We start from the raw sequence: 15,024 nt of genomic DNA on the forward strand, positions 1-15,024 counted from the left end.
ATTTCTCTGACTTCAGTCTTTTCAACAGTAAAATGAAGATATCAATACCTACCACATAGGATGTCTGTGAGGATTAAATTATATGAGGTAACACAGAAAAATGACTAGCACAGCATGACAATAAACAGTGTGTGAGGGGACGGAAAGTGGGAACACGTGTTCCCAGGCTCACTCTTCCCTCAGCTCCCGAGGTGGATTCTGGCTGTGTCTTCCTGGTTCTTCCCCTTGCCCAACCTTCTGGGATGGTCTTGATCCTGGCCTGTATGGAGGCCAGAACAACGCAGAATCAGGAGGACAGGTGGAAGAACAAGTGGGTCATGGTTAGGAAAAGACTGTAAGTTTGAAAGGGCGGCAGAGCGTGAGGAAAGCTGGTGGGAGAAAGAGGGCTCTGCAGTATTACTGTGGATTTATATCTCCGCTGCTGTACTAAGAAATATAAGTAAAGAATTGGCGATTTGGAAGTTCTTGTCACAGGACTCTATGGTTTGACTCTAACATTATTCTGAAAGTAGACTGTGTGGGTCTGGATACAGAAGGGCTAGAGGAAGTATCATATCAGTTTTATTTTTATTTAATTACACAACCTTGGGAGTGGAGGTGATCCATAGGCAAGAGGCAAGGGGAAGTAAAAACAACCAAGCCGCCTGCCTCATTGTAAAAGGAATGCAGGGAGGCACTGGGAGGCGGGTGACTGGTGGTCAGAGGGCCAGACGCCAGGTCCCATTACCCACCCCTGATTCATCTGGATTCTGGTGAGTCATTAGCATTTCTGTGTTTCAGTTCTTCCCTTGTAAAACGGCAGGATGGGAGGGCTATATTATTATGGCATAGCAGTCGGCCTATTAAAAGTTAGTTGGGAGGGATGTCAGCAGCTGGGTCCTCCCAACTCCAGCTTGTATTGCTCCTTAAGCATCAGATGTATGTATGTACACACATATCTAAAAGTGTGTGTGTGTGTATGAACACACACAGACTTGCACAAATTCTGGAGCTACCCCTGCAGAAACCACTAACTCATTTCAAAAGAAAGCCTTGCAAAGGGTCATCTGGTAATCCCCCTACATACAAATAAGAATATCCCTGAATCTGAAAAGATGAGTAGACTCTTCTTTTCCTAAAAACCTCCACGGGAGAGGTTTATAGCCTCCCATTAATGATGTACTTGATTTTCTAACAACTCTCATGATGGGAATGCTCCTTTTCGCTACATTTTGAACATTTCACTCCTGCCTGCATTCCCAGGTCCTTTTACCACATCACAGTCATGCATCGCTTAACGACAGGGATATGTTCTGAGAAATGCGTCATTAGGTGATTTCATCATTGTGTGAGCATCATCCAGTGCGCTAACAAAAACCTAGATGGTGTAGCCTACTACACAGCTAGACTATATGGTACTAATCTCATGGGGCCACTGTCCTACATGTGGTGGTCAGTCAGTGACTGAAACATCATTATGTGGTGCATGACTGTATTTTGTTTTTACATGAGACATATCACCTTCTAACAACTATATAATTTACTTAGGCATTATTGTTAACTGCTCATTGTCTCATCTCCTTTCCTCCAACTAGAATAAGCTACCTTGTTCACCGATTTATCCCAATACCTAGAATGGTGCCTAGCTCATACCAGGCACTCAATAAACACTCGTAATTTGAAGCTGAATTCTTTTTTGTTTAATCTTTGATAAAAATCACAAATCTATAGAGCTGGAAGCAACTTTAGAAAGAGACCTTAAAGATGAGGAAACTGAGGCCCCACGAGGGGCAGTGGCTTGCCTGAGGTTATGCAGAGTTTCCTAAGCCCTTGTCAGCGCCCTTTCTATTTCACCTCAGCGTCTCCTCCAGAACTGTGATCCTGGGGAAACAGAGAGCTTGGGAGGGAGTTGGCGAATGAAAGAGGCCAAATCTGAACTCATTTAAAGCAAGAGAGAATAAATTATAGCATTTGTTTACAAAACAATAAAGTCTCATATAACAACAATAGTTTGTGCATTACTAGCTGCTTTCATCTAAGGATCTCAGAGAGCTTATGAAATTTTCAACCCGCAATGTGAGGTATCATTATCTGCCCTCAGACAAGGAAGCTAAGAGGCTGGGTATTCCATGGACTTACGCAGGCTGGTTCAAAGCCTCTTTGGGATTACATACCCTCTCCTTGTCCTCTCCATGTCCTCATCCTTATCAACACCAAAATCAGCTTGAAAAAGCTACAACAGTTATAGCAACCTCTCAGTTTGTTTTCCTTTAGGCACCCCTAAAAACATTCAGGCCCATGCCAATTTTTAAGCCAGTGTATAGAGAAACGACACTGGGCATTCAAGGTGTTCCATCATGTAATGCCTTTCTCCAGGTCACCAATGGCTGGGACTTCCTGAGCTTGTCCTAGAGAAAGGCTGACCACAATGACGTGTGAGGTCCACAGCAGCTTTTGGGGTAGGGAATTTTTTTCTTCTCTCAGTTTACTGCCCTTGCCCCACATACCCTTTCCATCTGTAGAAGGCAGGTCAACCCTGTTGGAATTTTTACCTATCCACACAATTATGGTGTTTATGATTACCCCTAATTATCTAGGAGCCACATGAAGGGCCAATTAGATTGCGTCAACACCACAAGCTCCATGAAGGAGCCCATTTAGATTTTGACCAGGTGGCCTTCTTTCCTCTTTGGGGAGATGAGGGAAACAGCAGTTTCTGAATTCTCATGCTTCTCACCATAAAGCTTTCTCCAGGCCCCTTATTGCACAAAGGCAGGAGAGCTCGCTCTTCTTTACTCTCTTATTGAATGAAGATACCAGTCTAACCAGTACAGACTGACTGACCTCAGTGCCACAGCGGCCGCTTCACCTGCCAAGTGTACAGCAGCAGTCCTAAGTGGAGGAACTCTTGTTACACTTAGACGCATACCCTGTGAGTCTCCTCCCCTTCTGAAGTTCCCGGCACACTGCTGACCTTGCTCTTGGGCTGGGAGATTGTGGCCAAACTGCCGGCCAGCGTCCTGAGGTTTGCTGGCCCCTTGGAACAAGTGGAAATCCTTACTGAGCTCAGGATTTCCCGAAGTGTCTTCTGAGAGGCCCATGTTAAAGATATAACATGGAAAAAGAATTTTGTGATCAAATAAGTTGTGAAACTTGGGTAGAAAACTATGTTAAACAGTGATGGTTCCTCAAAAAAGTAAAAATAGAATTACTATATGACCCAGCAATTCCACTTCCGGGCATATACCCAAAAGAACTGAAAGCAGGGTCTCAAAGAGATATTTGTACTTCCACAGTCATAGCAGCACTATTCCCCACAGCCAGAAGGTAGAAGCAACTCAAGTGACAACTTTGGTTGAATGGATAAACAAAACGTGGTATGTACATACAATGGAATATTATCCAGCCTTAAAAAGGAAGAAAATTCTGACACAAGCTACAAGACAGATGAGCCTTGAGAACATTACGGAAAACGAAATAAGCCAGTCACAAAAAGACAACTGCTGTGTGAGTCCACTTATATGAGGCATCTAGAATAGTCAAATTCATGGAGACAAAAAGTAGAATGGTGGTTGTATTGGCGGGGTGGAGGAGAGAATGGGGTAGTTGTTGTTTAAGGGGTATGGGGTTTCAGTTTTGCAAGGTGAAAAGATTTCGGGAGATTGGTTGAGCAACAATGTGAATATACTTAACACTACTGAACCGTATACTTAAAAATGGTTAAGATGGGGCTGGCCCAGTGGTGTAGCAGTTTAAGTTCGTGCACTTTGCTTCAGCGGCCTGGGGTTTGTAGGTTTGGATCCTGGCTGGGGACCTAGCATCATTTATCAAGCCATGCTGTGGCAGGTGTCCCACGTGGAAAATGGAGGAAGATGGGCACAGATGATAGCTGAGGGCCAATCTTCCTCAGCAAAAAGAGGAGAATTGGTGGCAGATGTCAGCTCAAGGCTAATCTTCCTCAAAAAAAAAAAAGGTTAAGATGGCAAATTTTTTTTTTAACTTTTATTGAGTTAATGATAGGTTACAGTCTTGTGAAATTTCAGTTGTACATTATTGTTTTTCAGTCGTGTTGTAGGTGCACCCCTTCACTCTCTGTGCCCACCCCCCACCCTACCTTTCCCCTGGTAGCCACGAATCTGTTCTCTTTGTCTACATTTTTAAATTCTTCATATGAGTGGAGTCATACAGAGATTGTCCTTCTCTATCTGGCTTATTTCACTTAACATAATTCCCTCAAGGTCCAAGATGGCAAATTTTATGTCATGTGTATTTTAAATTAAAAAAAAATACATTCAACAGTATTCTTTGCAGAGGGACTTCTCAGAGCCTTTAAAAGTTAACGTGCATTGGGAATCCCCAAGAGAGGAATACAGCAAGCAGCTTTTCCCAGCTTATCTGGCCACACACTCTGTTTTTCACACAGTATCTCATGGGACCAGTGTGCTTCAGAACACACTTTAGGAAATGAAACTGAACTGAAAATTGATAGAAAAATAGGAAATCCTATTTTTTATATTTACATCAGGGAAGGCAAGATTCCAGAGCCTGAAGCCAGATTTTCAAAATAGTTTTTTTTTTTTTTAAAATTGGCTCTGAGTTAACATCTGTTGCCAATCTTCTTTTTTTCTTCTTCTCCCCAAAGCCCCCCAGTACACAGTTGTATATTCTAGTTGTGAGTGCCTCTGGTTGTGCTCTGTGGGACACTGCCACAGTGTGGCCTAATGAGCGGTGCCATGTCCACTCCCAGGACCGGAAACAGCGAAACCCTGGGCTGCCGAGGGGGAGCGGGCGAACTCAACCACTCGGCCATGGGGCCAGTCCCTTCAGAACAGTTTTAACTCATGATCATCCTGATAGAGGAGAACCAGATTCTATCGTCAACTGTGTCACTTATTAGCCACGTGTCCTCGAACAAGTCATTACTTTTTCTCCTCTGATATACCTCAACCTATCTCACCAGTTTGTAGCGAAATCTAATGAGAAAATATATGTGTGAAAGAACCTGGAAAGTACCAAGTGCTATTCAAAATGTAAGATAATTATTAAGTACTTATGCTTATTAGGGTGCAGCAGACAGCTTCAGGCAGCGTTAAGAGCTCGGAACATCTATTAGGCACCAAACAGGCACTAATAAGCATACAGATGAAAGAGATGGGAGAAAGAAGAACCATACACTGAGTACTTGTAGCAAAAAGAGACCGGGAGACCCGGAGTCAGAAAACATAGGTTCAAAAAGTGATTTTATTGCTCTCTGACCTTGGACAAGTCATTTAACCTCCCTCACTCTCGCCTTGCTCAGCTGTCAAACGAGTAGCTGGAGATCATCTCAAAGGTCACTTCCAGCTATATGGATCTAAGAAATACCAAAACAGACATCCTACGGCACCTGCACGACTCCTTCGTCAGACACTTAGGGCCTGCCCCGTGCCTCACTCCATGCTGAGATGCAGAGATGAGCCGATCTCTGTCTCTGTGACCCTTGGTGAGCAAAGAGGGAGCCACTGGCCTCCAGACCAGCATCAGAGATGAGACTGTGCACATGGGGTATGTCAGGGACTTATTTATTTCCTCTGTTTTATTCTTCTAGTCCCTGGCCTCTGCACTTTTTAAAAGGGTGTTTCCAAAGTATCTTTATTGAACTACTAGGGAAAAGTTGCTAAATGAACATAAGTACAGACCTCCACAGAAGTAAGGCTGCCCAGTCCTGGGGACCCAGCTTCCTGTAGGTTCAGTGACTTTATAAACAGAAAATGTGAAGTGCCCACTCACTGCTTGTCGGCAGATGCTCTCTTGGAGGGGGAGAGTGTTGGTGGTGCAGGAAGATGGGTGAGGAGTGGCTTGAAAGGGACATACAAGGAAGCTGGGGAAAGAAACAGTCTCTGGGGGAAATGCGAGTAGGAGAGCTGGCCCCAAAGCGAAGGAACTGGAGATTGTGAATGTGTGTGCAGTGCCGGAACCACCAAAGGTCCCAAGGAGGTAGGATAAGGTAAAAGTGTGCCTGTGTGAGGCAGACCACACACAGGGAAGACTCTGGGTGCCAAATGAGTAGCAGGATGGTGCTGGGGGCAGGGGGAGCTGGAAAGAGGGAGTGGTGGGGCGAGAAGGCTGGGACGGTTTAAAGGACAGATGTTTAAGGCTTGCACTACGGGGACATTGATAAACAGCAGGGATGAAAGTGGTAGCTCCGTGGAAAGAACACATGGTAAAAGTTAGCAATCTGTTGGATGCATGGAGTAAGAGAGCATGCTCATCCTTAGCTTTGTGGAGACAGGGCAGAGGGAGAAGTTGATGACTACCTTCAATGGCTGAGGAAGTACGGAGATGGGCCAGAAATCATTAGTGGTGGAAAAGGGATCTCTGTTTCTGTCACACTTCAACTGAGTTGGTAATGAAGATATTGAGTAAGAATGTCCTATGGAGAAAAGGTGTAAATAACAATAGATTTGTAGATACACAGACATAGGCATAAAGACCAGGCATGGGGGGTGTTGCAAAACAGAAGGGGCCATTTGTAAAATTTGCATTTAGATTAAGGATTCACATCTTTGGGTCCACTAAGAGGCATTCAGGGGGTCCAGAGACTTCCTGAAGCAGTGTACTGCATCTGTGTTTGTGTGTATGCGTGTATACATTTTTCTGGATGGAAGATTCCTAGCTTTCATCTGGTCCTCACAAAGGTCCTAAAACAGTGGTTTAGTTGGCATTAAGATCCTCAACATTTGATGGATAATTTCTCTATCTTCTTGAGAAATCTGCTATGTCAGAGCACATTAAGAGTAAGTTGCTAAACTTGTATTTATTACCAAATTTAGGAACCAGGGAATAGTTACTCTCCTAACGTCTTCTCAAAATTAAGGCACATTATAACACTCCAAAGACTACTGACACTGGCAAACACATTTAACTCAAATATTTTAAACTTAAAATGTTAAAAGCATATTTTCCTTACAAAAGGTTTACTATATACGGTACTTTAACACAAGGGTACCTGGATCTGTTAGAATTCACAGCTAGATTCAAAGACCTGCCAAAAGCAGTTACTGGAGCTACTTTTAACAGTCATAACCCTTTTCTTTCCCCAAAAGGATGTTATCAAGTAGACTGTGCAGTAATGACTATAAATACGTGACGTGCTTGTGTTACTATAAATAAATATTGCACATTCTCCCGACCCATTTAATTACCGTTCACCTAAAGCAATGCAATTAAGAAACTGTTGAATTCTGAAAATGGGAAAAGCCCTCCTGTCTCTCTTAGGTACTTTGACAATCCTAACAATAGACTTAATGAAGCCTTTTAAGAGAAGGACGATTACATTAAAATGACCGGGGCATGTAAAATTCATTACACAGATCCTTCTGCTGTCTGATGGAGTAAATGCCTCATCACACCCTTGAGAGAAGCAGGAACAAAGAATAAAGAAAAATCACAACTTTCTGACTGAACATCTTATGTCTGAGATTTAATTTGGCCCCCAAAACCACTCAGGACCCTACACCCAAAGTGGGAAGAAGATGGACTTGGTATGAGATAAATTACAAAATGGCCCTAGGAGAGCTGCTGGCTTCACGGGTATAAACTGACGTTGCAGTCCATGCAGTCATGATGCTAAACAACAATTACACAAGTTGATAGAGCTTCTTCCCTTGAGAGAAGACAGGGACTAAAACCACAAAGTCCACTCCCTGGGACTATCTGGGAGTTCTTGTCACCCTCAAGCGCCCTCAGAGATCGTACCTATTAACTGGTTTTGTTAAATTTATTCCTAAATATGTCATGTTTTTCTGTTACTCTCATACACAGACTTGTTTCTTCAGCCTCACATTCCACCTATTAGCTGCTAATACACAGAAATACAATTGATTTGTCTATATTGATCTTGTATCCTGTGACTTTACTAAGTTCACTTATTAGATCTTTCCAGTACAGTCATGCACCGTATAATGACATTGTGATGAACAACAGACCACACGTGTGACAGTGGTCCCACAAGATTAGTACCATAGGTGTGTAGTAGGCTCCATCATCTAGGTTTCTGTAAGTATACTGTATGATGTTCACACAATGACAAAATCGCCTAATGATGCATTTCTCAGAATGTGTCCTGCTGTCAAGCGACCCGTGACTACAGTGGGTTTATACACTCTTTAAGATTTGTCTATATAAACTGTCATGTTGCCTGTGAATAGACAACTTTACCTCTTCCTATCCAGTCTTTCTGCCTTTATCTCTTGTCCTTGCTCTCTTCCCTCATCTTAAAGAGCTACAACAGGCAGTTTCACCAGCAAGGAAGTTCCTGCCACTGCACGCCGGTTTGCCTCATGCCATTTTTGGCCCTTGTAGAACCATGAAGACTGGGCCATGGGGAACTGTGGCCTTGAGCAAAAAGATCCTGATCCCACTAAGCCATCTGCAGAAGACAAGGGGCCTGGTTCAGAGCCTCAAACTTTAAGGAACAAGAATTTATAATTGACTTTCTATGGTTTAATTACTTGTACCTTTCAAGATGCTGACACGTCAAAAAGAAGAAATACCCAAAGGAATTACTAAATCTTTGGACTTTTGAGCTAGAAGGACACTTAGAGATTACACCTCTCATCTTACAACAAAAGTGAGGCTCAGCATGTCCAGTGACTTGCATAAGGCCAACTAGAGGCAGAGGGAGAGGCTGCTATTCTGGACACTACATGAACTGAGAGTTCAGAGACCTGGAATCTAGACCTAAGTATGCCAGAAATGTACTCCTGCATTAACAAACTATAAGTCTAAAAGTCTAGGGGAGACCTCAGATGCTCTGAGACCCGGACCAAGAAAGGGGTTGACTTAGACCCATGTGAATATGGGCATCTTTTTTGAACTTTCGGCAAGGGTGTTCCCTAAACCCAGGGCAAGATTACACCCGGTAAATCTGAAGCTGGCTGTGACTATTAAGAAATGAATTTTCCTCTCCCTGCCCCAAGTAAACTTACCCTGAAATAAGTTAGAAACCAGGACCTCCTAGAGCATCTCTGGCCCTGTTTATACCAACTGCTGAACAAGATCATCTTACATCATCACAAAGTCTTAAAAGCTCAGTTTAACATCTCAGGGCTCACACACAGCCCCTGGGCATCCTGGCTGAATTCTTCTCTTACATATTATTTGTACATGTCTCTTACAAGAATTTGACAGAGCCAAGAAAATCACCAGCCTGTTTAGTGAGCGTATAGTGTGTTCCGTCCTCACCAACCAAAGGATGTTAACAAGGATGTCCTCAAATTAGCAAGCATATTTCTGTCAATCAAATACATATATTTGAACAGCTGAAAGTCTAGGACTTTTAGGAAGTCCAGTTCTTCAAATTTCCCCTCTTGTCACATAACATCAAGAATTCTTACTCATCAATCACTTCTCTAAAATAACCGACAGTTGTTACCACTAAAACAGAAGTTCCAAGAAGTCAAAAGCATTTACTGAGATCAGAGCAAGGCCCCAACCGGACAAAATAGAAATCAGACAATAAAAGAGCACCACCCGTGGCTGTTGGGTGCATGTTGGGCAAAGCTTGTTTCCCCAGAGAAGGGGAAGCTGGGAGGATGAGAACCACCATACTAGCTACTTGCATGGGGCCTTAGGACTATTACCTTATTTGACCAGCAACAACCCTATGTGGATAGACGTAGCATCTTTAGCTGCTGAGGAAGCCAGTTAAGTAGGTTGCCCAAGGTCAAACAGCTGGTTAATGGTAGAGTGGCAATTTGAATCCAGATTAATCTCTCTTAAGTCCATCCTTTTAATTAATTTTATTATGAAAGTCATATAACCACACACCAATAAACATCAAGAAGAAAATCCCTATAATCTTACAACCCAAATACAACTGTTAGCATTTTGGTGTAATTTTGTAGGCTTTTCCCACACGTGCATTTCGCTTTCAAAATTAAGATCATATTCCACAGACAATCTGGTGTCTCCTTCTTTCTACTTAACAACCTAAACATTCGTCCAACTTATTTAACAATTTTTACAACCATCATTTTAACTAATATATAATATTCCATTGAGTAGCTGTGTCACAGTTTACATAATGAGACCTCAATTGTGGAACACTGGGGTTCTTTTAAATTTGGGGGCAAAGTACAAGTGTTATTTCCAGTATACCACGCTGTCGTCCCAATATACCTAATGTCACCATCAAAAGTTTCAAATTGACACCACCAATCAACAGATGATGAAAAACTAGGATTAAAATATTTTGAAAATGCCACCATCACCGAGCTCTCTGGCCTGAAATCAAATAAATCTGATGAATGCTATTAATGAAGGGTGACCCAAAAATAACAAGTTAAAAAAAGCTGCACTTCTGAGACTCCCGAGAACACGTGCTTTTAACACGTGGTTTATTGCTCCACTTTCATTTTCACAGGAATGCCAACAAAAAAATCTATTCTCACCAAAATCGAGATTTGGAAGAATGGAAATTCTTCGAAAAGAAAACAAATCTTATCAGCTTTATGTATCTGAGCGGTCAGAACTTACAAATGAGGCCAAAATGCTCACCCAGGACTGTGTCCTATTTCATAGTTAGTTTGCTGTTCGAAATGCCATAGACCCATTTCCCTCAGGTCAAGTGAATGAGCAACCACAGAGCAGCTCTGAGTCCTCATCAAATAATCCTATAAAGTAAAAGAGATGGCAGTGTCAAACCCTGAGTAAGTTTATTGAATTTATAAAATACAAAGCATGTCTGTCAGAAAGTCTCCTGTGTCTGGAGGAAAGTAATCTCCAAAATATTTGTGTGGCCCTGTGTGGATATCTGTTTTGAAAGCTTTTTTAGAATCCATGGCACCATCAGTTTGATGTGGAAATAGCATACTTAAATGCCTGGCAGCATCTATCTGCTCCCCAGATAGAGCACTAAATATTATTGCTGATCGGGAAAAACTAAGTGAAAATGGAAAGAACTGGGTATTTCATTCCTACTGAGATGGAATCTGCTCCCTAATGACAATGTGACTACAGTTCAGGCAAGATAACCTTCACCCTTCCCACATGGTTGTTTAAAATCTACACCTTTGTCTTTGTATCCCAGCTCTCTCTACCCCACACTTTGATGGGGAGTTATACTTCATCAGACCATAATGACACCCTTTTCCTCTCCAATGTTTAGCTAATCCTGCATTTCATCTTTCCTTTGGACTTCCCCTTCTCTTAACAGTTAATCTGTTTACTCATGAGAATGTCAAATGGAACATCCAAATATAACCACATTGGAAAACAATTTGGTATTATCCAGTAAAGGTGAAGATGCACACACTCTAAGACCCAGAAATTCTTCCCCCAGACACCTATCCCAGAGAAACTTCAGAGCAGGATGCAGATACAAGAATGTGCACAGGAGTACTGTTTAAAATAGGACAAAATTGGAAATGACCCAAATGTCCATCAAGAGGAGACTAGATAAATAAATTGTGATATATTCATACAATGCAAGACCACATAGCAGTGAAGATGAATGAATTTCATGCATACCACTTCATGCATCAATAGGGATGGATCATAAAAAACAAATGTTGATTGAAAAAAAGCAAATGGTACAAGAATACCATTTATATATAGCCCTGAGGCAAACAAAACTTAATAATAGATTGCTTAGGGAAACATACTTACATAGAAAAGCCAGGAAATGACAAACACAAAATTTAGAACAGTGGTCCCTTTGAGGGAGAGGAGTATGGCCAGGGAGGAACACATGGGGGCTTCCAAAGTCTGGTGATATTCTAGTTCTTAAGCTGCAGGATGGGTTAGGGGGTTGTGGTATTTCTCTTCTCCTCTCTCGCTCCCTCCACTTTCCTCTCTGTGTATGTATATACATTATGTATCTCTCACACACACACTCCTTTGTATACATCATCATCAGAATATTGCATGTTACCCTGAGCCCTGGACCCACCTCTCTCAGTGCCTCCTTGCTGGCACTCTAACGCTCTGTGGAGCCCTCAGCTCAGAACCTTGTCTTAAGACCAAGTGCTTGCTCTGTCCATCTCCCCGTTCTAGTCAGATATGACGACCACTGAAGACCCAACATGACATCCTTTGTTCTCTGCATGGACTCACCTGGAGTGTTCATCCAGGCCACCGCTGATGAGAGGGTAAACTCTGCAGTGACGTCTCGCTCAGAAGATGGTGCCAACTGCATTTCAAGGGAACCCGAGATGCCACTGAGTACAACGGTCCTTCGCTAAACTATACCATGGAGCTATAGGCGGCAACGCTGGCCCGGCTCTCCCACATCCAGTGCAACCACAGGGTCCCCTGCAGTTCCTAAGAAGTTTGTCAAGTTTGCTCCGACACGTTACTGCTACCAAGCCTGACTTCCCCAAACCACCCCCTTCCTCATTCCTATAAAGAATCTCAGTTCCATTCATCTCCTACACACCCAGGCTCCCAACCTTGGCATCATTCCTCATCTTTGTTCCTCTATTAAGGGGAAGCTCTGGATGACTTTTCTGCTCTAACACCAGTTAGACTCTGTTAGGAGTCCCTGATCTTGATACCACAGCCTTAATTTAGACAAAATAAGAATTCTTATTGGATTTATTCTATTTAGGAATGTTTATTCTAAAAGCTTCTGTTTATTCTAAGTGTTTATTCTAAACATTTATTATTTATTCTTCTAAAAGCTTCTCCTATTTCCTACTCAAAAATTAAAACCGGTAAAAAAAAATGTCAAAAGCAAATGAATTTGGCACATCGTTTTTTTGTTTCAGTTTTCCTCCTCTATTTAGTAAACTCCTTGTGGAAACAACACATGAATTCTGACCACTGTCCTGAAGCACTGAGTCCAGGTAATTTGATTTTCTTCAAAAATTTTTCATAGCACAAAAACAGAACAGCATATTTCCATTTTCACTTTTTTTTTGGTCGGGGGAGGTGAGGAAGATTTGTCCCTGAGCTAACAGCCTTTGCCAATCCTCCTCTTTTTGCTTGAGGAAGATTGTCACTGAGCTAACATCTGTGCCAGTCTTCCTCTACTTTGTGTGACGCTGTGGCAGATAGCTTGATGAGCGGTGTGTAGGTCTGTGCCTGGGATCCGAACCTGCAAACTCTGGGCTGCGGAAGCAGAGGGTGCAAACTTAACTACTATGCCACTAGGCCGGCTCCCCATTTTCACTTTAATAGGCCTATTTTCATTTGCTCACAGAAGACGTGCTGAAGTGAAGAATGAACGGGAACAAAAATTACAAGAAAAGTTTATGCAAGGAAAGCAAGGAAAAGTCTCTGCAAAGAGGTGGCAGGATACTATGAAGCAAGTCTACAGTCAGCCCTGGGAGGAGTGGGATGCTGTGTTACAGTTAGGAGGCTGGAATAAGCAGACGACTTCGACAGAGAATTCTGAATTCAGCAATAGACAGGGAAACTGCAAGATGGGTCTAAAATATCAGCCAAGCAAAGGTGATTCGAAAATGAGAAGTGACAAGAACCACACTAGGAAACTGGTTGCAGGAAAAGAGAAAAAGACAAAAGAAGTGCTTTTGGAGAAAAGCATCTGAGTTAGTCAATTCCTTCAATTTGGGTGACGAGCGCTCTCAATGATCATGGGGCCAGGGGATAAGGTGATATCAGAGAAAACGCAAAAATCTGTTGTTCACCACCTCAAATTTGAGCCAACATATAGCAATGGATGTTCAAGGGTTAAAGCATCAGGTGAAATGATGGCTGCCTAAAATTTACAGCAAACAGGCCTAGGCATGCCCTGATTTGAGATCTATCTTCAAAAAGAAAACAAAAAACAATTTCCAACCAAAGCAAGTGCTTTTAATCATGCTCCTTGGTATTTACCCAAAGGAGCTGAAAACACGTCCACACAAAACCTTGCACATGGATGTTTATAGCAGCTTTACTCATAATCACCAAAAGTTGGAAGCAACCAAGATGTTCTTCAGGAGGTGAATAAACTGTGGTACATCCAGACAATGAAATATTATTCAGTGCTAAAAAGAAATGAGCTATCAAGCCATGAAAAGACATGGAGGAAACTTAAATGCATATTACTAAGCGAAAGAAGCCAATCTGAAGAGGCTACATGCTGTATTGTTCCAATGATTTCACATAGTGGAAAAGACAAAACCATGGAGACAGTAAAAAGATCATTGGTTGCCAGAGGTTAGGGTGATGGAAGGATAAATAGAGGGAACACAGGATTTTTAGGGCAGTGACAATACTGTGTATGATATTATAATGGTGGATACATGCCATTGTACATTTATCCAAATCCACAGAATGTACAACACCAAGAGTGAACCCCAATGTAAACTATAGACTTTGGGTGATTATGATGTGTCAGCGTAGTCTCATCAGTTGTAATAAACGTACCACTCTGGTGGGGATGTTGACAAAGGGGGAGGCTGTGTTGATAATGGGGAGGGGGAGCAGGGGGTATATGGGAAATCTCTATACCGTCCCTCAATTTTTTTTTTTTTTTTTTGAGGAAGACCAGCCCTGCGCTAATATCTGCTGCCAATCCTCCTCTTTTTGTTGAGGAAGGCTGGCCCTGAGCTAACATCCGTGCCCATCTTCCTCCATTTTATATGTTGGACGCCTACCATAGCATGGCTTGCCAAGCAGTGCCATGTCCGTACCTGGGCTCCAAACTGTTGAACCCCGGGCAGCCGAAGCGGAACGTGTGCACCCAACCACTGTGCCACTGGGCTGGCCCCCGCCCCCTCAATTTTGCTGTTAACCCAAAACTGCTCTAAAAAATAAAATCTATTTTTAAAGAAGCTTAAAAACAAAAACCAAACAAGTGCTTTTTCCTGAGCTGACATATCTTGCTCTGTTGGCTCTGAAATGATTGTTTCTGAAGCTTTTTACTTTTTCATTCAAAAAACATTATACAGTGTCTTGTTATTGTTATATTTAAAACACAGAAGCCTAATTATATTTTTCTCTTGGTCACTGTGAAAACAGAATAATGAAAAAGTTATTTGATTGGCTAGTAGCTAATATTTATTAATACCAAATACACAGTAAATACAGTAACTGTCAAAAGTTTTTTGTTTTACC

General features: G+C 42.2%; 1 protein-coding gene across 6 annotated transcripts in view; it reads right to left on the reverse strand.

Moving 5' to 3' along the window:
• Positions 1 to 15,024, reverse strand: part of FYN (FYN proto-oncogene, Src family tyrosine kinase) — a 204,456-nt gene that overhangs the window by 152,679 nt on the left and 36,753 nt on the right. For 2 of the 6 annotated variants that reach the window (XM_070225433.1, XM_070225430.1), the window contains exon 3: positions 10,519 to 10,634. The exons of the other annotated variants lie outside the window; for them this stretch is intronic. The gene's annotated coding sequence lies outside the window, so the exon portion shown is untranslated. The remainder of the gene's footprint in view (positions 1 to 10,518; positions 10,635 to 15,024) is intronic. 6 annotated transcript variants of the gene reach the window in all.

Source organism: Equus caballus, chromosome 10 (genome assembly GCF_041296265.1).
Source record: "Equus caballus isolate H_3958 breed thoroughbred chromosome 10, TB-T2T, whole genome shotgun sequence".
NCBI classification, from domain to species: Eukaryota; Metazoa; Chordata; class Mammalia; order Perissodactyla; family Equidae; genus Equus; species Equus caballus.